A 25,018-nucleotide genomic window follows, 5' to 3' on the forward strand; every position below is an offset into this window, starting at 1 on the left:
GTTAATACTCTTTATGCTTATTTTTTAATTAGAGAGACTTGTACTTAGAATCTTGTTTAATTTTGACACCCATATTTTTTCTATATCTTGCAGCTTCAAGTACCCAGTGAAAGGACATGGTTCTGAGAGAGCCACGAGTGCATCACGACTGCTGGTCATATCACTTAGAGACAATGTGTCTCTACTCTTTCACTTACCCTTTTTGGCTTACTCTGATTTTCTATTATTTTGCACTTGTCTCATACTATTTAATTTAAATTAATAAAGTTGATTCAGCTTGGGTTTGGTTTGAAAAATGGGGTGTAAGATCCCTTGTGGTTGATTGAGTTATTCAATTGAGAATGAAAGTGTAAAGGCTCCAGGTTTCTGAGAAGACTTCCGCAATTGATTTAAAAAAAAAATTTTTGCACTTTTTCATGGTACGGTTTGGGGTCGTTACACCAACCACCGTAACCTAGGATTTAGAGCCCACAAGAAACCTGAGTTTACCAAGTCTTCATCGTATCATAAAAAGATGCCCACATCACTCATTTTGAACTACGATTGCAGCATTTCAGATCTCAACTAATTAACTTATGCTTTCGCTGGAGTGCCGCTCGATTTAACCATTTGTTGCATTGAACATTTCAACACCGCCAAAAACAGAAACAGGAGCTACAGGAACTCTAGAATCAGCTCACTAAATGCAAGATACAACAAAACTGATCTGCACAACTTATCTAATGGTAAGGCTGCCATCAGTGATGATCTTTCCTGCAGCTTTGCAACGTAAAGACTGTGCCATCAGGGAAGGCATTAGAAGATGAAATGCCTGAATCGGATGCAAGGCTTTCATCACCAGGTTGTTTAGTGGAACCATCAACTTTGCTTTCATCAGTTGAATCAATGGGAGCACTCAGATTGGTGTAGCTTGGACCATTCTCGATCAGACTTTTATATATCGTCAAAGCCTGAGCCATCATACTAGCAGGATTTGCAGCAGTGCTAGGAAGCAATAGAGTTGTGCCCTGCAAAGAGGCAACAGACACCCAGGTAAGACATCACAAATTCAGGAGAGAAATCTAAGATAGTACTCTGCTTTTAATCCACCATTTCAGCTACCTCTTTGGCAATGTTGCTAAATGCATGTATATACTGTTCTGCTATCCTCAAGCTAGCTGCCTGCATGAAAAGAACCCGTCAAGATCATCACACCACTCAATTCAAAGAACCAATGGGCTACTGAAGATCAACAATCCGATAATATTTGACTAGAACCCATTGATATAAAGTTTATTTGCACTCCAGATTCTTAAATGCAACAAAGTTCCACAAAATTAGGACCAGAAAGTGATAGGCAGAACACAGATTACTGCAATGGAAAATAAACACAAAATAAAAAATAAAAAAATCTAGGATCCGAAGTGGGAAACCTCTATCATTTAACAATAGAGGCAAGAGTCAAGACAGAAAAATATTGGAAGAGAGAGAGAGAGCTTCCTTGAACATAAGTTGCCACTTTTTAGGTAAAGAACGGTTGCCTTGACAAGCTAAAATTATTAAACTACCTTTTGCTACTTTTTGAAAGTCTCACCTCCGTAAAAAAGACTCCATATATTTTTAAAATTAACAACGTAGATTCAGAAGTGCCACCACTGCACACTGAAGGGTTTAAACTTCATACAGGCACACACCCTAGACAAATATGTTAGTTATAAAAAGCGAATCTTACAGTCTTCACCATCCTTTTATCACATGAATTGCTTTTGAAAGTTTTATTCTGAAAGTTTCCACAGTGCACAAAAAACAAACATCCCTATGGATGGTGAAAAAGGTGAAGCCCTCAAGAAGTTTTTCATACAATTGCTATAGAATTCCAATCTCTTATTTTTCTTTTCTCCCAAGTAAGGTTTTTCATATGATCTTTGTGGAAAACTATTGAAAGTCCTAACAGCTAGCCAACCACAGTCACAGTTTAGCTGACATGAATGAAGAGCAGAAATTTGAGGTTGCAGGTTTGCAATACAACCACTATGTCATCAAGAGAATTCTATCCAAGAGTAGTCATATTTTAGTTTTGACATGAGCTGTGCATTTAATTTGCCTTTGAACTGCGCTAGCAGCTGAATGCATGTCACCAAGCCACAAATGCATAGTAGTATGAGCAATCACAGCCCGGCCAAGAATCACCAAAACAACTGCCATAATTGTTCATAATATTACCATGTAGCTCTATCAGGAAACACTTGTACTGATCAAATAAATAAGGCACCTTTAACAACAAGCAGAACATTGGGAGATGACAACAGTGGCTACAAATGAACAGAGTTGCTTGAAGATCAAGCAGTTAACAAAATAAGAAAGAATTAAGATATACAACAACAACAACAACAACTACGCCTTCATCCCAAAACAATTGGGGTCAGCGATATGAACCAAAAAAGAAATTCATTTTGGGTCTTCCACATGAATCCTTTTCCTCCAATCATTTCTATCCAACGCCATGTCCTCGGTGAGGTTCAAAGCATTCATATCCTTTCCTATCATCTCCATCCAAGTCTTCCTAGGCCTACCCCGACCTCTTTTAACTAATATATTTTCCCATTTCTCCAACCTTCTAACTGGAGCATCATTAGGCCTTCGCCGAATATGTCCAAACCACCGTAAGCGATTCTCTCGCATCTTATTTTCAATGGGTGCAACACCTACCTTCTTACGTATCTCTTCGTTCCGAATCTTATCTTTTATTGTATTTCCACACATCCATCTAAGCATCCGCATCTCAGCTACACTCATTTTTTGAATATGATGTCTCTTGGCAGCCCAACATTCCGTACCATATAGTAAAGCGGGTCTAATAGTCGTCCTATAAAACTTTCCCTTCAACCGCAATGGCATTCTACGATCGCACAGCACTCCAATAGCACTTTTCCATCTCATCCACCCAACCTTTATCCTATGATTTACATCTCCATCAATTTCTCCATACTTTTGAATGATGGATCCCAAATATTTGAAATAATCATTCACCGGTATATCTTGCTCACCAAGCTTCACTACACTCCCATCACTACTTCGTTGCTTACTAAACCGACATTCCATATATTCAGTCTTACTCTTACTCAACTTAAAACCTCTAGCTTCCAATGTCTGTCTCCATAATTCTAACTTAGCATTAACCCCAGCTCTAGACTCATCAATCAAAACAATATCATCAGCAAACAACATACACCACGGTACATTTTCTTGAATTGATCTCGTAAGCTCATCCATCACTATCGCAAATAGGAAAGGGCTTAAAGCAGATCCTTGATATAACCCAACCGTTATCGGAAAATTGGTTGTCACCCCTCCACAAGTGCGGACATTGGTTACTACTCCTTCATACATATCTTTAATTATACTAATGTACTTGAGAGAAACACCTTTCTTCATCATTGTCCACCAGAGAACGTCCCTAGGTACTCTATCGTATGCCTTCTCTAAATCAATAAAAACCATATGCAAATCTTTGTTCCTCTCTCTATATCATTCAATAAGTTGTCTAAGAAGATGTATAGCTTCCATAGTTGATCTTCCAGGCATAAAACCAAATTGATTCTCCGATATCATGACAACCTTCCTCAACCTAGACTCAATCACCCTCTCCCAAAGTTTCATAGTATGACTCATGAGTTTTATACCACGATAGTTTGTGCAATCTTGTATATCACCCTTATTCTTATATAAAGGCACCAAAGTACTCTTCCTCCACTCATTAGGCATCTTATTTGTTCGCCAAATCAAGTTAAAAAGATTTGTCAACCATTCTAAACCTTTCTCTCCCAAGCATTTCCAAGCCTCGATAGGTATACCATCTGGGCCAACTGCCCTTCTTGATTTCATTTTCTTCAAAGCCTCTGCAATTTCTTTCTTTTGAATCTTGCGCATGAAGTCACAATTTATCTCATGAAAAGGAATGGAGAAGTCTCCAAGATCTTGAGCATGACTATCATTAAATAGCTTATCAAAATAATCTTTCCATCTCTCCTTAATCTCCTCATCTTTGACTAAAACCCTTTGCGTTTCATCTTTGATACATCTAACCATACCCAAATCCTTCGATTTCCTATCTCTCATCTTTGCAAGCCTATAAATATCCTTCTCGCCTTCTTTGGTATCCAACTTGTCATAAACCTCCTTATATACCTTAGCCCTCGCGTTTCGAACAACTTTTTTAGCTTCCTTCTTAGCTATCATATACTTCTCCAAATTCTCATTATCACGACTCTTACTTATATTTCTATAACACTCTCTTTTAACCTTAATAGCTAATTTGACATCCTCGTTCCACCATGATGTATCCTTACCTAGTGCTGCACCGCCTTTAGACTCACCCAATACCTCCTTAGCTACTTTTCTCATACCACCCGCTATCTTATTCCACATTGATTCTGAATCCTCCTCGAGACACCAATCAACTTCCTTAACTACCTGCTCTACAAACATTCCTTGTTTAGCTCCTTTCAGTGCCCACCACTTAATTCTAGGATCTATCTTATGTCTATCCCTTTTGCGGCATTGTCTAATTCTAAGATCTAAAATTAAGACTCTATGTTGTGTAGCTACACTTTCTCCTGGTATAACCTTACAATCGATGCAACAACCCCTATCTCTCTTTCTAAGTAGGAAAAAATCTATCTGACTCGTATTAACCCCACTTTTAAATGTTACTAGGTGAGACTCCCTCTTCCTAAACCAAGTGTTTGCTAAGATCATATCATAGGACAAACAAAAATCTAAAATCCTTTCTCCACTTTCATTTCTTTCTCCTATACCATAGCCTCCATGGATATTCTCAAATCCATCCCTACTAATGCCTACATGTCCATTAAGGTCACCGCCGATGAAAAGCTTTTCTCCATAAGAAAGAATTAAGATATGAATACCTTTAATATATGTTTGAACTATTTAAGCAGTTAAAACACCATAAATTGAAGAAGCATTACCTCTACGCCTCCACTTGCTTTGATTGAATCTGACAACAATGAAATTCCTTTTGAAGTCGCTTGAGCTCTAGCAAGAATAGCTTCAGCTTCTCCTATAGTACTGGTCAGATAGAAGATGAGAAGCTCTCATCAAACTTCATTTTCCCTTTCTCATTTATTATTTTTAGCACTATAAATGGTGTAAAGAGAAAAAATAAAACATCATCCTATAAAAAACAAATCCTGGACTCCTAGTCATGGTTAACAACAACTATTTATGGCTCCTAAACATGGGAAACCCGTGTAAATGGAACATGGAAGGTGCCCAAACTTAGAAAACTACAAGATAAATTTGTGCCTCAAAGTAACATGTGGTTAATAAGATAAGCACCTCAAAATTTCATGGAAGTAATTGCATACAAGCAATATCCTTAAGACATTTATATTTTATATAGCAAATGAAATTAGACAAGGAGAAGGTTGGATCCACAAGAATATCAACAGAAATTGATACTGACAGGCAAGAGAATAAAATATCCAAATTTTAATAAAAAGGTGGAAAAAGGAGAAACAGTCTCATAGAGTGCAGTCTCAACTGAAATACATGAACCCCTTCCACATGACAAAGATGGAAAAGGTAATACTAATAACTCATATTCACAGCTAGTTTAGAAGCACAACTAACACAAATACAGCAAACTAACAGAATTCACCTGATTAGATTCTAAAAGGTCATGCGAAACTTTAATGAATGGAGAAGAGGGCATAATTTTCACTAAGAGTAGCATTAATGACACATGCTGTTTTCTTTCTAAAATACATTCATAAACTATGTCACATAGGTGCGTGTGCGGATATGGGTGCGGCGTTGTGGCACTTTAAAAAAACTTGGGTGCGGGGGTGCAGGGAGTGTGTGTGTGTGTGTATATATATATATACTTTAACAGTTTTAAGTTAGCATTACTAATGAAATAAAAATAATTATCATGTCATAAAACAATTATCATATCATCATTTCATCATGCATAAATTCATGAAATAAATCAAATTAACTATGAAGTATAAGTCAAGTCAAGCAGATTGACTACTAATCAAACAAGTCAAGCAAAAAAGAAGCAAATTATACTAACAAAAGAAGCAAGCAATGCATAATTGCAAAACAAAAGTATATCATACACAATGTATAGGATGATGAGGTAATGATCATAATAATTTTCTTCTTCATCATTTTCATCATAAGAAGTAAGAGTAGGCTTTGCAGTGTTGAAATCATGTTTCCCCTCCAAGTCACACTAGTATGGGTTTACATCCCAAAGTTTAGATGATCCTTATCTTCATTACCATTCTTTGGGTTCAACATGATATCATACATCTCAAAATTTATATTGTTTAACATATATACTGAAATTTACACCCCCATCAAAAGCATATCATACATCCCACATCTGGGTTCAAGTTTTGCTGAACCCAAGCTGAGGTTCAACGAAACCGAACCCAACAACCCTGAGTTCAACAAGGTCGAACCCAACAACCCTGGGTTCAATAGAGCAAAACCCAACAAGCCTGGGTTCAGGTTCTACCGAACCCAAGTCTGGGTTCAACAGAGCCGAACCCAATAACCCTGGGTGCAATAGAGCCGAACCCAACAACCCTGGGTTCAGTAGAGCCGAACCCAGGCCTGAGTTTAGGTTCTGTTGAACCCAGCAAAATCGAACCCAGGAGCCGAATACAACCTTGGGCTCAACCCTTAGACAACGAGGGGAGTAGGAAGGAGAAGGAATAAGAAGAGAGAGAAGAGAAGGAGAAGAAGGAAGAAATAGAGCGAACAAAAAGGAGGAGGAGAAGGAGAAGGGAGAAGAAAGAGAGGAGGAGGTGGCAGAGGGAGGAAGAGAAGGAAAAAGAAGAAGAAAGAGAGGAGGCAGCGAAAATTGAGAAAAAAAATAAAGAGAGGAGGAGAGAGAGGCTTACCTAGGTGTCGTTGCTGTTGAAACAGGAAGAGAACTGGTCTCGCCATCGCTGTCATAGGAAGAGTAGGAGGATTGAGGATGGGAGGCAAAGGAAGGGTTGAGAAGGGGGGGGGGGGGTTACACAATTGTGCTCTAACCCACCCGCCCCCCAAAAAAACATGATTTTGTTTAAGGTTTTTTTACTTGGACCGAAATGGGCTCGGTCATAGTTGATCGAGTTCATTTTTGGACATTTATAACTCTAGGCACGGGTTGACCACACCTAAAGAAGTTTGACAACACCCAATGAGGCTGATTCTTATTAGAGCTGTCAACGGGTCAGGTTTACCCATACCCGACCCGTACCAAAACCTATAGGGTCTGGGTATGGTGATAAATAAGATGACCCGATTAATACCCGGGTCTGGACCCAAAGGTCCAATTAATACATGGATCTGGATATAGTTTCAAAAGTGATCCGATTGAATAGATTCGAATCTGACCCGAATGCACATTTGGATTTTACTTAAAAGATCCAAATATGAACATAACACTTGGACTCTGATAGGATATCCATCCATATCCAATCCTAAACCGGTTCAAAAGACCTATAATGCTCAAAAAAAGTAACCATGCATTTTAAAAATACCATTCTTTTAAGGGTATTTTAATAAAGTTGAATTAATCTAATATTAAACATAACTAGTTTAGTGTTAGATTAACCCATATATATATATATATATATATATAAAGAGAGAGAGAGAGAGCTGAACATATTAGGCCCCATTTATTATTCTGCTCCATTCTACCCTATAGGGTTTTAAGTGTTTTATGATAGATCTGAACCGTTAGATGTGTTTAGCATTTAGTGAGAATCGATTCTTGGATCATGTTTTTTTGACAAAAAATATATTTTTATAAGCTAGAAAAATTTGGTACCTTATAGTCATTGATTTTGGATCACTGAAAAAACTTGTATACAGATCCAAAAGTCTGTTCCCACCATAGTGATAAATATCGCGAGATTTATGAAAATCTCACGATAATATCGCGAGAAATTGCCTGAAAGTTTAAAATGGCAATTTCTCGTGAGATTTTCAAAATATCGCGAGATTTATGAAAAAACATAAGTACCGCGATTTAAATACGATATTTACGTTTTAAACAGCTATTTATTGCAAAAAAATAATGTATTTTTATTTTTAAATATTTTTTATTAATATTTTCTTATATAAATAAATTTTATATTTTTAAATGTATTTTTTATTGTCATGATTTTGGCAAAAAAATGCGAGATTTATGTAATTTTTCAATTTCTCCTGAGTTTTTGAAAAATGAAAAATTGCCGATAAAAACGCTTGTCACTATGGTTCCCACTAAACAAAACCTATAGTGTGAGAAAAAATACTAAAAGCTTTGATTTTTGAAGGGGCCTAATGAGACCTAATGAAAAAGAGGGCCTAAAGAACACATTACTCTCTCTCTCTCTCTCTCTCTCTCTCTCTATATATATATATATATATATATATATATATATATATATATACTCTTTTGAAAGCTAGGAAGCTCAAAGCTAAACAGAGCCTACTACCTGGTCTTTTGTAATAGTTATGTTTTTTTTAAAGGCAAGCTCGGGTCAGGCAGACCCCTACCAATCATACAATTATACCATTGGGTTTTGAACCTGCAATGTCCCAACCCAAGGTGACGTACAGTAGCTGCTCCTACCAGACAAGCGGAGCTCGCTAAGCTTCACTTGCTCTCTCACTTCCAATTAGAACGCAGTACAACATTATTTATACTAAGCTGTCGTAACCTTTTGATAAGCTTTCTGGCCTTCATTTCTAAGAAGTGTACTTGAAAAGTAAAGGCTTGCAATTGTAGAATCCATTCTATAAACTTTTCAAATAACTTGCATATATATATAAAAGTTCAAACTTCTTGGGTGTGCGCTCCTTCAAAAGCACACAGTATAATAATTGAGAGGGATCCATCAGTGGCATACTTTGTCGTATAAAACCTCAAAATAATAATAATTTGTTAATTGTTTGTACATTCATGGACGTTGCTAAAGGATATGACTTTTCATTAGACCCTCTCTTGTCTATTTAAGGGTTATAGGGACTATCATTCTTAAAAATTAATACCATTTTTTATTCTTAGTATTTTGAGTGTTATTTTGTAGCCTCCTAACTGCACTGCAGTAGGAGGATCATTTTATGTATTTTAGAGTTTTAGGTAAATCAGGTGCTCTTTGGCATAGTTATTTATGTTTCGAATGGTCATGCAAGACTAGTGAAAGTGCAGCAAAAGGGGCTAGCTCGTTGTATCCCTAAGGTAGACCTCATTAACCCCTTGACAAATACTACCTTAAAGAAAGAGACGGACGTAAAGTGCCTTGTGACAATCTCTCTGTTGGAAGAGTACTCCCTACACTCCTTGTTGAATCAAGAAAGTTATAATCCTAAGATTTTTACTTTATATATTTAATTTTTGTGGATGATGTTATAATAATTTTACGACATACTTGATCTTACAAACATTCACGATTTGTATGTGAATGAGTTGAATTACTTATCACTCGATTTATTAGTGAACCATCTCCCCAGGCATATCTATGCTGGTAAATTAGTTCCCAAAAGGTTACTATTCCAATGACTTGATTATGAGCAATTGAAACTTGTCCCTTAAAATTCTTAACCAGAAAGGCTTTTTGATGCTTTGAGTGGATTTTGGTAGATCCGTTCATGGAGTTCCTGCATAACATGGTGACAATGCAATTGTTGGAACTTGGAAAGTACTTTGGTGGCACTAAAAGTGCAAATTGATTGGGATTGGTTGTACCTTTGATCCAAATTCGACACTTTAAACTTCATATAGGGAATCTGGAAATAAGATCTAAAAGTTTATTTAGACCAAATTCACATTATTTTCATATGTTTGGAATCAATGTTTTGGATTGAATCTATGCTCAGTTTCGGATCTAATTAGATCCATTTGTAGTTCTAGTTTACAAATAAAACCCTTGATTTTGGTCCTATTTTATCATATACAAGATCACCATGTAATCCTACATCATGGAATCTTATTCACATCCATATTTTGTTTTGGACCTAGTGGAATTCGGACCTGATATGATCAACCTGTATCCAATCTGATTACAGCCTATGTAGGATAGGAAAAAAGAAAAGCATTTTCTATCAGGTTAATGTTTGCTACCCTCGTGAGTAAGGCTTAATAAAAAACAGTAATATTTTTAATGTTTTTTTCACATCTGACCCTCCTTATGTTTGGGTTAGTAGAAATCGGTACTTCAATCATGTTATTTTAATGTGTATGTAAGATTTTGCAGGGGTTGAAAAATAAATTAATAGTCTATATACAATATACTAATTAAATTTCCAACCTTTATAAAATCTTAATTTTATGTCTAACAAATAATATTTAAGAGTCGAATTCTACTATTTTGACCATACTAAACACATTCAACTGGTTAGATTTGGTCAAAACAACTTTCTATTATGAGTACCAACCAAGGGTTTCCTTACCCATGAGGGTACCAAATGCTTTCCCTCTTGTATCCATTTGAAGAGGATACTACGCCCACATTTTTCTGTTATCACCATTGTTGTCAGTATCAGTATCAGCCTTGAATCATTTGGCCAACGATTTAGGTGAATAGACCGATTCTCAAGTGAATTGTTCTGAATCAGCTAAAAAATAATTTGTCAATCAGAACGTGACACATGTAAAAACCATTAAAATAATATTTAAAATTTACTACTAATCATTTTTTTACATATATATATATATATATATATATTAAAAAATAATCGATTCAGGTTAGTATCGTATCACTTTTTTGCAGAAGAAAGTTATATGTTCCCCCCCCCCCGAAGATGCATTGTTTACTATAGTGCATGTTCGGGGTCCGAATGAGCGCCACATATATAAGCACATGGGGCTCATATCCCCGTGTGTGTTAGCATCACTTAGCGTCAGAGTCCGGTACGATTGCAAAGACTTAAGTACCCTTTCCCGCCATTCTCGCCATGAAACGATGATTCAAAAAAAGGACAAAAATGTCCTCCATCCAAAAAAGGGAAACGACGGTTCGAGAAAAGGACAAAAATGCCCCCTCCATAAAGTCGAGATTGATGTTAACTCTTCAAAGTCCAAACATTTCATTTTTGCTCTAAGCAGTAAACTTTTGCACCATTTGCTATAACAGGAGCTCCCTTTGACGATGCACCCTTTGTCGTCGTCTGCTGCCACCGGAGCACCTTTTGTCGTCGTCTGCTGCCGCCGGAGCACCCTTTGTCATCGTCTGTGCAGTGGCAGTATCATTATCACTATCGACTATGTCTACCTTCTGGGTGTTTCTCCTCCACTGTCAGATTACCAAAACTCGTATCATTTGGGTGAGTTTCGTGTAAGGTTTCGTTATGCAAACAAATCGATTTGTAAATCTGTATGCTAAATCTTACAATTGGTTATACTATTCATGCTAAATAACACATATTTTTATACTGAAACAAATCGATTTGTACCTATCCACCTTATGGGCGTCAAAAAATAGTTAGCACGATTTGTTCTTATGAAGGCCAAACATTTCAACAATATGTACTTATGAAGGCTAAATTTCTACCAGGATTTGTACGTTGGAATGCAACAATGATTTATACATTTAACGTGATAGCGATTTGTACGTTTGATGCATCAATGATTTATATGTTTGAAGAAATAATGATTTAATGAAATTACCATAATTTGTACTTAAGTTTGATAAATCGTACAACAATGTTTACACATGAAGCCCAAATGTTACAACAATATGTACTTATGATGGTTGTGATTTCTACAACGATTTATAAGTTTGAAGCAACAACGATTTATACATTAAAAGCAATAGTGATGTGTATTTATGAAGTTATCTCAATTTGTACTTAAGTTTGCTAAATCTTACAACGATGTTTACTTATGAAGCCAAATATTGCAACAATTTGTAATGTTGGTGATTTTTTAACGAATGTGATAATTTGTATTATTATATACTTGGGAAGACAGTTGTAATATATAATGATGTGGTTAAATTTATGTGTTGTGCATGTTAGCAATGTCTAAAGCTCGTCAGACAAGAAATCCCCCGCCGTTCGATGGGATGGCTATTAGAGAAATTATCCGCCAATCCCATCTATTTGAGCATTATGAAAGGTATCAAAATATAATGAAGATTGAGAATGATAAAGACAGGGGCAAAGTGTTGGAATTGTATAATGCGAAGCATTATCCATCTGATATTGAGGCTGAAGAGAAAAGAAAGCATGAGGAAGGACTAAGGATGAAGAAAAAGAAGGATGGTGAAGAGAAGGAAAAGAAAAGGAAGAAGGATAAGGAGAATGAAAAGCAAAGAAAGAACATGAAAATGAAGGAGGAGGAGAGGGAAAGGCAAAAAAAGAAGGCGGAGGAGAGGGAAAGACAAAGGAAGAAGGAGGAGGAGAATGAAAAGCAAAGAAAGAAAAGATAAATGAAGAAGGAAGATGAGGAAATGGAAAGGCAAAAAAAGAATAAGGAGGAGGAGGAAGAGAAGGAAAGACAATTAAAGAAGAAAGAGAAGAGAATGAAAGACAAATGATGAAGATAAAAGGCAAATAAAGACGCATCAGAATGAGGAAGAGAAGAAAAGGCGAAGGAATGAGAAGAAGAATGAGGATGAAAAAGAGAAGAAAAGGCAAAGGAAGGAGGAAGACGATGAAGAGAATGTAAGGCAAAGAAAAGAAAAGGAGGATGAGGAAGAGAAGGAAAGGCAATGGAAGGAGAAAAAGGACGAGGATGATAAGGAAAGAGAAAGGAAAAAGGAGAAGGAGAAAGAGAAGAAAAGGGAAAGGAAAAAGCAGAAGGAAGAAGCATGAGGAGAAAGAGAAGGAAAGGGAAAGAAAAAAGCAGGAGGAAGAGAAGAAAATAGAAAGGAAGGAAGAAATTAAAAAGCAGATGAGGGAGGCGAATGAGCGAAGGAAGGAAGAAGAAAGGTAGAGGATGGAGGGAGGGGATGAAGAGGAGAAAAGTGTGACGAATGTACGTAAATCAACCCTGTCTGTCATGATTTACTGTGATAGGTATTATTATGTATAGCGATTACTGTGATAGTGATTACTATGTATAGCGATTAATGTGATAGCAATTACTATGTATAGCGATTACTGTGAACGATTTACTGTGATAGGTATTATTATGTATAGCGATTACTGTAATAACGATTACTATGTATAACGATTACTGTGAACGATTTACTGTTATAGGTATGATTATGTATAACGATTATTGTGATAGCGATTACTATGTATAACGATTACTGTGATAGTGAGTGTGCAACGATTATTATTTATAGTGATTACTGTGTACAATGACGTGTAGAAGTACAAATGAGACTAATTTTGATTTGATACGAATAATATGCTATTTTGTGTTATAGGAAGGTCAGAAGAGAAGTAGAGCACTACGTGAAAAGTTCAGAGGGCGGTGTCAGTGGCCTGTAGTTCTGTCGTGGTATGAACAACTGAGTGAATATCAGAAGAATCGATTACGAAATATGCACGTCAACGGCCTTCTGAACTAACATTATTTTGAAACGTGCTGGAACACCATGACCCACCTAGTAAATAATTGGAATTATAAGACGAACATATTCCTGTTTGATTCTTTTGAGTTCACCATGACTCTAGAAGATGTGACATAAATTACGGGCCTTAACTGCCATGTAAGTGCTGTCCTATTACGGGATTCAAACTATAACGCAAGGGACAAGTGCACGACCCTTCTAGGAATGTCGATGGAGGACTTGAGTCAATGTATGTCTGGTGAAAGGAATTCCATATCGGTTAAAGTTTCTTCTTTCCGTAATAAATGGAAAGACCGGTCCGCTACATATGCATCTGAAAGAGCTGACCAAGACTTACACGACTTCCTTCTTTACTTTTTTGGACTTACTTTATTTTCTGATTTGTCTGGTTTGATGATAAGTTACCTATGACTCCAATTTTTCGAAGACTTAGATAAAGTCGATAACTATGCATGTGGTGATGCTATACTCGCACACTTGTACAATCAACTTTACCGTGCGAGTAAGGGTACAAAAACCGTTGCAGGGTTTTAGCCATTTATCCAGGTAATTGTTTATTACATATTTTGTAGTTGTAGACTAAGATCGTTAAAGGTTATAGTCTTACTAATATATTGATTTTATAGGCCTATTTGTGAGAGCATATTGTCGCCTTGCATCCTCAGTGTGGCCCTGCGATTTGTGGTTTTCTAAAGATCGGTCAGTGGGCAAGAATAAATGTCAAGAAAAATAATGCTAAGTTCATTTTAGATGGTCTGCAATTAAATGAGGTAAATGGTTTAAAATCATTTACAATCGTTTCAACATTTATCATTCATTAGTATAAATCATTAAAATATTTAGGATTCTTAAATAATCATCACTGTAGGATTTTGTCTTCGTTAGTACAAATTGTTCTAATGTTTAACATTCTTAAGTAATAATCGTTGCAGAATTTTGTATTCCTTAGTACAAATCATTATCGCTTTAGCATTTAACTTTCATTAGTGTAAATTATTGTAATTGTTAGCATTCTTAAGTAATAATCATCGCAAGATTTTGTATCCCTTAGTACAAATCGTTATCGCTTAAGCATTTAACTTTCATTAGTGTAAATCATTGTAATCATTAACATTCTTAAGTAATGAACATTGCAGGATTTTTTCTTCGTTAGTATAAAGCGTTATCGTTTTAGCATTTAGCATTTGTTATTGTAAATCATTGTATTATGTAGCATTCATTAGTGTAAATCATTTTAATACAAAGCTCTCATTAGTAACAATCGTTATAATATATTTAACACTCGTTATTACAAATTATTTTAATATTTAGCATTCATTAGCATGAATAATTATGTCTATACCTAAACCATAATCTCTAATGTACATGTTGTGTGGAGACCATATGAAGATGGGGAGGACGAGGACCAAGAGGTTGTTGCTCAGGCTACAAGACTGTCTGGCTGCGTTATTTGGTTGTTTAGTAATTATGAAGTCGAGTTGCAGCATGGTAGTCGAGTTCTCCTACAATTTGGCTTGAGATCGTCTACCCCAAAGCAGCCTGTGGAAGTGAGAAGGAAGATGAATAGTGGTGGGGCCAGGAACGTGAATTGGTACAAACACTTCAGGAAATAATTGGATAACTGGAACAAAGAAGGTGTTCGTGCCATAACATATGATTATAAAGAACGACAATATGACCCCAACTATTTCAAAAAATATTGGGAACCCATGCATCGAAATCTGGAGATTGAGAATAAGGTAAAAATGTTGGGAACCTATGCATCCCTCCTGTCCCCCATCATGTCATCTTTCAACATAGAAAACACGTCCATCATGTCCTTTCAGCTACAATAATGATCCCCTTAGTTGTAGTACACGATGAAGAGCGAACACAACACATAAAAAAGAAGGTAGTTTCCACCATAAGGTTAGAAATGTTGGAGAGGGAGAATAAAGAGTTACAGAAGCAGGTGAGGAATTTGGGGAGACAAATGCGGTGACAATATGATACACTGATAGAGATGATGACCAATGTTTATAATAAGATCGAGGGAACCAAGAGGCCACCGATGAAAGAGAGTCCACCAAGAAAAAGAAAGAGACGCTTTGTATGTCATAGTCCATCTGAGTCATCAAGTGCCACTAAATAAATATTATATGAATTTTTATCTTGATATTTATTTATTGTAATTCTATAATTTTTTCTTGTAATTCTATAATTCTTTTTTGTAACATGACATTCAATAAATGTATAATTCTTTTTTAATAAGCGTAACACACAAGTGCCACTAAACAAATCGTTGTAATGTTCGACCTTCATAAAAAAAAATCGAAGAAGCATTTAGCGTTGTGTACTACGCAAATTATGAATTACTTTTATGAGTTGTCTTCATATCGCAATTTACATGAATATTGATAAAAGGCTAAAACAATTTGTATGTATAAAGACTACCTACTATCATGATTTGCTTGATTCCGATTGCCTTGCAACCGGTTCTATAAGAGATCATGATTTTTTTATAGAAGGTGTTCTATCATGATCTGTACTACCATCCCACCAAAACCCATTAAATAATCGAACCAAATCAATTTGAATATCCTATTATGATTTGCCTTTACGAGCTTTGTCTAAGCGAATGATACGTTCCATCAAAATTTACATAATGACTGATTCATAAATGGCAGAAAAGAAAAATAAATAAATCGACATGATGTTTAGACTTAGTAAAGAACAAATCGAGTTAACTTCAACGATACATACATCATTGTGTAAATCACTCTGGGATAATATCTCGTATAATGATTCAGATACAATATATGTACAATGATTTGTCTTATCGCGATTTACACAATGACTGATAAAAGGCAAAAAGTAGAAAGAAAAAATAAATTAACATGATGTTTATTGGTGAAGTACAAATCTAGGTAACTTGATAAATACAAATTGACTTAGATCCATAATTCTTTAAGTTTTTTAATATAATAATAGTTTTTCTATCATTATTTGCTTTTATGAGGTATGTCTATGTGAACAATATGTCCTATCGTGATTTGCACAATGACTGATTCATAAAAGGCAGAAAAGAAAAACAATAAACAAATCAACACGATGTTTAGACTTAGTAAACTACAAATCGTGACTTAGTTGCAAATCGATTTCACTGTAACGATGCATGCTATCGCAATTTGCTTGATACCGATTGTCCTATCTCAAATTAATTTTATGAGCTTTGTATATATGAATAATATATTCTATCGTGATTTACACAATGACTGATTTATAAAAGGCAGAAAGGAAAAACAATAAGCAAATTGACACGATGTTTAGACTTAGTAAAGTACAAATTGAGGTAAATTCAATGATACATTATGACTAATGGCTTGGCTTAGATACAATACATGACCATCATCATCAAAGAAAATAGACATCATCATCAGCATCACCCCCACGTCCAAATAGTGATGTGCTTCAAATAAAATCCAAGTACGCATGAAATCCAACTTACTAGTGCAGAAAGCTTCGAGGCAGAGCTGACGAACCTGTATATGGTATGGATTCCAACAAGCATGAATATATCGATGCAGAATATCTGTGCTTGCTCTGGTATGGTGGCAACGATTGATGATGATTATGGTCATTATATTATGCGTAAGCTTCAATATACTTCATGAAAAATACGCCAGAGTCGTATGTGTCATGAATATATCGATGTATACACAGAAGATAATTACCATAATCATCATTGAAGATTATACAAATCTTTTCTCATGGCATGAAATAACTACGTTATCAGCATCAAACCCCATCTATCAAGCATAAGTAGAAAGAACACAGAAGAAGGAAAAGTACAAGGAAAGAAAAGAAGAAGAAGAAAAAGATGAAGGCAAAGAAGAAAGAAGAAGAAGAAGAAGAAGAAGAAGAAGAAGAAGAAGAAGAAGTTGCGCCACCGCAGAAAAGATGAAGAGAGGTTAAATAGATTAGGGTTTTAGACCTGGACAACGAGTCGGGTAGGGTTTTGTATAGAATAGGGTTTTACACAGATCTATATTAGGGTTTTATAAACATATCAATATCGTTCAAAAAGACAAACAGAGTCATATCATTGTCGCGACAACTTCATAAATACAAATCGACGTTCTGATAATTATTTATTGGGATTCTATAATTCTTTGTTGTAATTCTATAATTCTTTTCTGTAACGTGACATTCTATAAGTATATAAATCAATTTGAATAAGTGTAGCACACAAATGCCACTGAACAAATCGTTATAATTATCACCTTTCGTAAATAAAAATTGAACAAGCATTTAGCATTGTGTACTGTGAAAATTATGATTTGCTTTTACGAGTTGTGTTTCTATCACAATTTACACATTGATTGATAAAAGGTTAAAACGATTTGCATAAACATTGATAAAAGGCTGAAATAATTTGTACATATAAAGGCTACGTGCTATCGCGATTTGCTTAATACAGTTTGGCTTGCAACCAATTCTATAAGAGATCTCAATTTGTTTTTTATAGAAGGTGTTCTATCATGATCTGTACACCCATTTTTTATAGAATTTAAGGTTTAGGGTTTAGGGTTTTAGAATTTAGTGTTTAGTGTTTAGGGTTTAGGTTTTAGATTTAAGGTTTTTGGGTTTTACGAGTTTAGAGATTTAGAATTTAGGGTTTAGGGTTTAGGGTTTAGAGTTTAGGTTTTAGGTTTAAGGTTTTTGGGTTTTACGGGTTTAGGGTTTAGGGATTTAGAATTTAGGGTTTAGGGTTTTAGGGTTTAGGATATAGGTTTTGGTGTTTAGGGTTTAGGGTTTAGGGTTTAGGGTTTTAGGGGTTTAGGATTTAGGGTTTAGGGTTTTAGGGTTTTAGGGTTTAGGGCTTTAGGGTTTAGGAAGTAGGTTTTGGTGTTACAAGTTTAGGGTTTTAGGGATTTAGTGTTTAGGGTTTTAGGGTTTAGGATGTAGGTTTTGGTGTTTAGGGTTTAGGGTTTTAAGGGTTTAGGGTGTAGGGTTTAGAATTTAGGGTTTAGGGTTTTGTGTTGTAGGATTTAGGGTTTAGGGTTTTAGGGTTTAGGTTTTGGGGTTTAGGTTTAAGTTTTTTGGGTTTAGGGTTTAGGGATTTAGAATTTAGGGTTTTAGGGTTTAAGATGTAGGTTTTGGTGTTTAGGGTTTAGGATTTAGGTTTTAGGGTTTTATGTTTTAGGGTTTAGCTTTTGGGGTTTAGGTTTTAAGTTTTGGATCTATCTAAATTTCAAATGGATCCTCTTAAATAAGTAGAATTTAGGTTCATTTGATAACCAAATAAATTTAATTAAAAATATATATATGAATATATATCTTTATATACATAATAGTTTAGATTGAGTTTGGATTTTATGAGAGCTAAATGGGTCTCACAACCAACCCAATCAAATCACTCCCCCACCTAAACCCATCACACAATTGAATACATCCCATCCACCAAATTCGTTTGAATATCTTATTGCGATTTGCCTTTACGAGCTTTATCTAAGTGAATGATACGTCCTATCGTGATTTACACAATGACTAATTTATAAAAGGTGGGAAAAAAATAATAAACAAATCAAGACGATGTTTAGACTAGATAAAGTAAAAATTGAGGTAACTTCATAAATACAAATCGATTTATAACTTGATAACGATTTAAGTAACATTTGTAAATCGATTTCACTATAACAATTTGTACAACCACATACATAAAGCAGAAAAGATTTGTCATATCACAATTTGCATTAATGAGTTTTGTCTGTGTGAACGATACGTCCTATCGTGATTTACACAATGATTGATAAAAGATTAAAAAAATGTAGAAAAAACAAATCGACACGATGTTTATTGGTAAACTACAAATCTAGGTATCTTAATAAATACAAATTGACTTACAACCAAAATTCTATAAGTTTCATAGAATAACAAATTTTGTCCTATCACGATTTGTTTTTACGAGCATTGTCTATGTGAACGATATGTCCTATTGCAATTTACACAATGACTGATAAAATATGAAACAATATAGAAAAAACAAATCCACATGGTGTTTATTGGTAAACTACAAATCTAGGTATCTTGATAAATACAAATCAACTTACAACCAAAATTCTTTAAGTTTCATAGAAAACAATTTTTGTCCTATCGCGATTTGCTTTTACGAGCTTTGGCTATGTGAGCAAATCATTGTAATGTTCGCCCTTCATAAATAAAAATCGAGACTTAGTTGTCGAGTTTTGTAAAAGGCTAATGAAATGACATTTTTAATTTAATTAATACACAATGTAATTTATTTGCGTGCGATTTTTGAAAATAAGTGAAATGTGAAACAACGTTTCTTTTATAAATGAATGGCATGTCGCACAAGTTTAGGAGGGTGTTGCTTCGCTTTGCTTTGTGAGTAAGAAATAGACGACCTGACATTTACTTTATAAATGACGTGTTTGTGTGTCGAACATATAATCTGCTTCGTTGCAAAGGGGGTATCGATGACGAGGAAGGAGACGATGATAACTACACGGTCAACGATGATGAATCAAGCGTATATTGTCCAAACCTCATGACGAGTTTCTTCAAAATTTATCTATGTTATGGCGTATATTCGATTTATTTTGTGTACTGTAAAAAAGAATTTCAATATCGTTTATTGAATATTCTGCTAATGTCAGTAGAACATTCATAAAAAGCGGTGCTTGAAAACTCAGCAGAGAGCTCTAAGATAATATCAATCGACTGTAAGATGAATTTGCAGAAGGAAACACTATCAGTAAATTTGTACGTATGAAACCACTTTCAGTTATATATTTACGTATACCATGGGTATGTATGTTAACACATGCATATTTATTGCAAACAGACTATATCTGATTTCATCATGTATATTCAAAGCAACACAACAACCAATACTAGACATGTCATTGCACTCGTTGCCTCCACAGATGCATTTTACTGTCAGTACTCACCTCATTTTCATTTGCCACCTGATATTTCAAACACCTTATATCATCTACTTGCTACACTACACTTCATCAGCACCCATTTCCTGCATCTTACACCATACTTCATTTAACTTGATGTATACCTCCACAACAACATCTACCAGCTGCCAATCACCAAACCCTATAGCACCTATGTTGCCCAACACTCACTTGTTAGCCATTCTTTCATAGCTACCAATTCCTACAACAACTCCTCTATCTGAAATCACCCCTCAGCATATACCTTTTGTAACACTTACATGCATGGCATCGGTTGGGGTGGCTCCCCCATTAGTTTCAATTTATTTATTTAATTCCTTTAATTTCAACATCATTTTCTTTTGGGTTGATTAAGGGCTACAGGACTATGCTTAGCAATACGGATTTCCTCTGTTATAAACTAGTCATATCATCCAACCTATTTTTAATTTGACAAGGCACTTTCATTAGCATCTTTCTATATATGATTCAGTCATCATTCTCTCTCTCTCTCTCTCTCTCTCTATATATATATATATATATATATATCATTTAGACATCACATATGCTTTGTAACATGCACTCTCATTAGCTCAATGCATCTCATATGTATTTTAAATCCATTTCCTCATTTACTTAGCATACCATAAATACATCCCAATGTATGTTTCCTCATTGGCCTAATGCTTAGCATATGCATTTTCTCATCATCATGTGCATTCTAATTCAATACAACCCCTTAGTCTTCTCTTTTTATATTTTGTGTCTTGCCTTATACAAACTCTGTTTTGCAGGAAAATTTAGAGTGTTAATTTCCTTCTTAGATTAGGATTTTATCATTTCAATTTCAATTTCAATTTCAATTTCAATTTCAATTTCAATTTCAATTTCAATTTCAATTTCAAGGTTATAATAATTAGATGATAATGAGAATTTTATATTTCCCGTATTAGAATAGAATGTATGAATATGTAAATCTCAAATTATCTGTTTTATCTTATTTTTCCTTTATTTCAAAAATCCATGAATGGTGAAACACGAATGGCACGTGGACCTTTCTAATAAGAGGTAAATAATTCTAAGTAGATGATTCACATTTATGGCCATAGTAAAAATGTGAACAATACTTAGGATTTTTATCTTTTATGGAATAACATTTGACCTTCACTTGGGTCTCTTTTTTAAAATCATCATATTTCTTTGAATTTTTCTTCCTTTATTAGAATTTGACTTGTAAATTAACTTAAAATATATTCATGGCCATAGTCAAGATATATCGAAGGTTAATTTCACTTTAAATCCTATAAAGGCACCAAAAAAATTTATCTTATTCTTCATCAGAATTCAAATATAAATTATGTTATAATACATTTGTGATCATAGTCATGAATGTATTATAATTTCAATCTTATTTCAATTCTCCTAAAGAATAAAATATGCTTTTTAAATCAAAATTTTAAATCCTTTCAAAGCATTCATTATTTAGGATATAATTGCATTCTAAATCATTTTCAAATTATTTTCTAAATTTCAAGTGATTTCTGAGATAAATTTTTAAATATATTTCTCATTTCTAAAATCATTTTTAACTCTTATTTACAAATTCAAATTCATATTTTATTCTCAATTCTATCTTATTTCAAAATTTAAACTTCAAATTTCCAAATTCATTTCCAAGTCCAAAATTCAAATTTAAAATCAATTCAATATTTCAATTTCAAAGTTCAATTCAACTTTGAAATTCTCTTCTGATTTCAAATTTCAAGTTTGAATTCAAAGTTTCATTCTCCATTTCCATTTCAAACTCCAAAACCTCCAAGTTCTATCTAAATTCTGAGTTTGATTCTCAAATTCAATTCACTTTAAAATTTAAAATCAAGTTTTGAAATTGACTCTGAGTCTCAAAATCGTTTTTCTTTAATTCAGTCCTAATTTCAAAACTTATTTAAAAATCACTTGGAAAAATCCCAAAATTTTTGAAATACTTCCTCAAAAGCACACATCTTTGCATTTTCATTGCACAAGCATGATTCAATGTGCATTTTAGGATTTCAGAATAATTACTTAGACAAAATTTAGGCAAAGCAAAAGACATTTATTCAATCCTTGGTTCAATTACCCCTGGTAAAGGCGCCAAGAACGATTGAACCTCATACCGACGAGTGAATCCCGTCTCTCCATTTTTCCCCACAATATTTTAAAAACAAAGGGGAGTAATTTCATTTTTTTTTTCAAATAAACGTCAAGTGAGACATTGCAAAAGAGTTCCTCTCTTCTTTTCTTTCTTTCTCTTTCTCTCTTTTATCCCCTTCAAAAAGGGAAAATATGCTAGAAAGGAAAGAGAAGGAAGAGGAAAGGGAAAAAGAGGAAATTTTTTGCAATGATCACAATGTCACACAAGTTAAGGAGGGTGTCACTTTGCTTTGCTTCGTCAGTAAGTAACTGACAAACCAACGTTTTCTTTATAAATGACATGTTCGATTTTGTCATTGTGAACGATATGTCCTATAGCGATTTTCTTTTAAAAACTATGTCTATGTGAACGATATACCCTATAGCGATTTATAAAATGACTTATTCATAAAAAACGGAAAAGAAAAATAATAAACAAATCGATATGATGTTTAGACTTAGTTAAGTACTAATCGATGTAACTTCAACGATACAAATCGAGGTAACTTTATAAATAATGATGACAATGATTGCAAGTTTGTTTTGCAGCACATATTGATAATTTCAGCTGTTAATTTTCTTTTCTATGTAAACCAATGAGAACCGTATATTTGGTTGATGTAAATAATGATGATAGACTTGTAAGATAGTTGAGGGACAGAGATACACGTGGGAAATAACTGAGAAGCAGATCACAACTATGCTTAGAGCAACATGTCAACATCCCACTGATAGGCAAAACAACATGATTATGGTCATTATATTTTGCGTAAGTGATTTGCACAATGATTGATTATAGGTTGAAACAATTTGCATGCATGAAGGCTACGTGCTATCACGATTTGCTTGACACCAATTGGCTTGCAACTAATTATAATTCATTATGTAAGATAACATTCTATGATTATATAATTCTTTCAATAACAGATCATGAATTGTTTTTAATAGAGGAAGTGTCCGATTTATCCTATCGTGATTTGCTTTTATGGGCTTTGTCTATGTCAATGATATGTCCTATCACGATTTATACAATGACTCTTCAACGGTACAAATCAATGTCCCGTTTAGAATTAGTAAAGTACTGATTTAGGGTTTAGGTTTTTGGCTTTTACGGGTTTAGGTTTAGGGTTTTGGTTTTTGGCTTTTACGAGTTGTAGGTTTTGGTGTTTAGGGTTTAGGATTTAGGGTTTGGGGTTTAGGGTCTAAGTTTTGGTTCTATCTAAATTCCAAATGCATCCTCTTAAATAAATAGAATTTGTTTTCATTTGATAACCAAACAAAATTAATTAAAAAATATATATGTAGATATGTATCCCTAAACCCTAAAACCCTAAACCCTAAACCCTAAACCCTAAACACTAAACCCTAAAACCCTAAACCCTAAAGCCACAGATATAAAGTGAAAATGATTTATCTTATCACAATTTTACTTTACGATCTTTGTCTATGTGAACGATATGTCCAAAAGCGATTTACATAATGACTGATTCATAAAAGGCGGCAAAGAAAAACAATAAACAAATCAACACGATGTTTAGACTTAGTAAACTATAAATCAAGGTAACTTCATAGATAGAAATCGATTTACCTTTTTATAACGTGACATTCTATAAGTGTATAAATCCTTTTTTAATAAGTGTAACACACAATTACTGATTCATAAAAGGTGTAAAACCAAAATAATAAACAAATCAACACGACATTTTTTAATTTATTTTCTATAGCGATTTGTAAATAAAATGACATTTTTTAATTAATGCGTAATATAATTTATTTCTTTATACAATTATATACTTTTTGCATGATTTTTGAAAAGAAGCAGTATGTGAAGCGTTGTTTCCTTTATAAATGATGACACATCATACAAGTTCAGGAGGCTGTTGCTTCGCTTTGCTTCGTGAGTAAAGAACCGACAAACCGACGTTTCCTTTATAAATGTTGTATTCGTGGGCTGAATATATAACTTGCTTCATCGCAAAGGGGGTATCGATGGTGAGGAAGGAGACTTCGACAACTACACGACCACCGATGGCGAATCATGCGTATATTTTCTAAATTACATTACGAGTTTCTTTAAAATTTATCTCTTTTATGTCGTATATTCGATTTGTTTTGTGTACTGTAGAAAGAAATTGTAATATAATACAATAGATCGCTTATTGAATATTCTGCTAATTTCAGTGAAACATCCACAAAAAAAGGTGCCCCAAAACTCAGCAAAGAGCTCCAAGAGAACATCAAGCGGTTGCAAGATGAATTTGCAAAAGGAAACACTGATAGTGCAGAAAGCTTCAAGGCAAAGTTGACAAAGCTACAGAATGTATGGGATCCCATCATCATTGATATGTTTCTACAGGCAGAGAAGATGGAACCACACGATTGTAGCAT

This window comes from Nuphar pumila, chromosome 4 (assembly GCF_984573655.1).
Source record: "Nuphar pumila chromosome 4, dmNupPumi1.hap1.1, whole genome shotgun sequence".
Taxonomy (NCBI): Eukaryota; Viridiplantae; Streptophyta; class Magnoliopsida; order Nymphaeales; family Nymphaeaceae; genus Nuphar; species Nuphar pumila.